This window comes from Chrysochloris asiatica, unplaced genomic scaffold (assembly GCF_000296735.1).
Source record: "Chrysochloris asiatica unplaced genomic scaffold, ChrAsi1.0 scaffold00203, whole genome shotgun sequence".
NCBI lineage: Eukaryota > Metazoa > Chordata > Mammalia > Afrosoricida > Chrysochloridae > Chrysochloris > Chrysochloris asiatica.
The window spans coordinates 5,597,397-5,599,099 of NW_006408721.1; positions in this window are offsets into that span (position 1 = coordinate 5,597,397).

Below are 1,703 nucleotides of genomic sequence, written 5' to 3' on the forward strand. Positions count from 1 at the left end.
TCTCTATGCTGGAGAGCAAGTTTCTATAGGTTGGCTAAAAATTGAGCCATAGGATGAGTTCCTGACCTGAAAGGTGACCAAGGGTGATAGTCTCAAGACACCTCCAGTCTCTTTTTCACCAGCAAACCTGATCTTTGTTAGGACTTAGAATGTTGTTCCACATTTTTTCCCACTCTATCCAGGACCTTCTAATCTGATCCCATTCAGAAGAGTCAGTATTATAGTTAGAGATAAACTCCTCAGAACATTCAACTATGTGACCCAAAGGGCAGCATTTGCCCAAAAACAAAATTCAGAAGGCATAAAGAAACAGAAAAGAAGGATGGATGGAAACAGGGCCCCTTGGGAGGAAGTGGGAAGAGTGCTAATTCATTGAGAGTGTTACAGCCGATGTCACAAAACAGAAGTCTAGGAACTGTTGTGTGTTAAGGGGATTACCTCCAAAGTCATGAGACAAATTCAGGAAAAACGAAAAGGAAGAAGGGAGAAGGTTCTCCTAGTGGGCTGTGTGGGATATAGAAACTTTGAGGGCTTGAAGATATGAAATGCTCCCAGCTACAGACCCACCTTAGAGAACAGCATTTCCATCCTCAATTGCACAGATATGTGGGGAGAAGCTGCTTGGTACTAATGAAGAAAGTTGATGAGGAAGGGTAAATAATGATAAATAAATATGTGGTTATTGCAGCCTCTTGCAGAGATCAGACAGCCATCCTGGGGCTCTTTTCCCTGTTCACCTTTAGGTCCAGCTCTCACCTCAGGGATGCACCCCTGGAGACAGAGGGGTTACTAAGAAGCAGGAAAGAAAGCAGGGATGAGAGGGAGCCTGCAGACAAAAGTGGGTAGTGCCAAGGGGGGCAGGCAACAGTGAATGAGGTGTCAGGGAGCACAGGCAACTGGGGAGGACCCGTCTCATACCAGAGGAAGCTTACAGGGAATGTTCCAGCTGCAACAGCACTAGGACTGGCAGGAGTGATGACAGATTGGGTGCTTCATGGGGAGAAAGCCAGAGTGGCCCCTTTTCCCATGTATAGGTATGGTTTTTAGGCTTTGCAAGGTTATATCATTACCTTGGTGTTCCCTTCACCCTGTTCCAGCCACTTAGAGAGAGCAGGAGAGGAACCAGAAAGCCTCCAGAAAGGGGCTTCTTAGGTTTGTGCCCCCACATCCCCAACAAGCATTCAGGTCTACAGGCCTAGGCAAAGAGCTCCAGGAGACGCAAGGGACCCTTCTGACAACTAGAACTCCAGTGACACCATGGTCCAGTGCTTTCTGAAAAACTGAAATCTAAGCCAGCAATGCTGGCTCCTCAAGAAAGACCCATGCAAGAATCAGCAAGTCAGGTCTCCCAGAGTCCAGAGCTGTCCCCAACACAAGGCTGGCATTCATAGACCCTCCCCACCACATGACCTGCTGCCACAGGGCCATACTGTTGGGTTTTAAAGAGAAACATAATTAACATATTAAGTCCCTGGATGGTACAGACGGTTAAGCGCTTAACTACTAGCTGAAAGATGACAGTTTGAACCCACCCAGAGGCATTTTGGAATACAAGCTTTGCAATCCATTTCTCATAGGTCACAACCTTGAAATCCCTATTGAGCAGTTACCCTAATGTTGAAGAAAGGAAAGAAACAGGATGATTATTTCAATAGATTGGAGAATGTACTTGAATCTAGAGACCAGAGGCCCTGTTAGGAAGT